Below are 219 nucleotides of genomic sequence, written 5' to 3'. Positions count from 1 at the left end.
TAGCTCAAAAAAAGTCAGTGTCGTATTTCATAAATCTTCATGAAAAATTGCGGTTTTCCGTGCAGAGCACTGTGTTATTACCTTAAAAAAACCTGAATAATTTTTAAAAAAGGGAAAATTTAAACAAAACTCGTTTGGCAGCAATATGGAATGCGCATGCGCAACACTTGTTGTTTATCAAGCCGCGAGGTGGCTGGGCATGGTATCGAAAATTGCGAA

Source organism: Penaeus monodon, chromosome 23 (assembly GCF_015228065.2).
Source record: "Penaeus monodon isolate SGIC_2016 chromosome 23, NSTDA_Pmon_1, whole genome shotgun sequence".
NCBI classification, from domain to species: domain Eukaryota; kingdom Metazoa; phylum Arthropoda; class Malacostraca; order Decapoda; family Penaeidae; genus Penaeus; species Penaeus monodon.
This window is presented reverse-complemented; position numbering follows the sequence as displayed.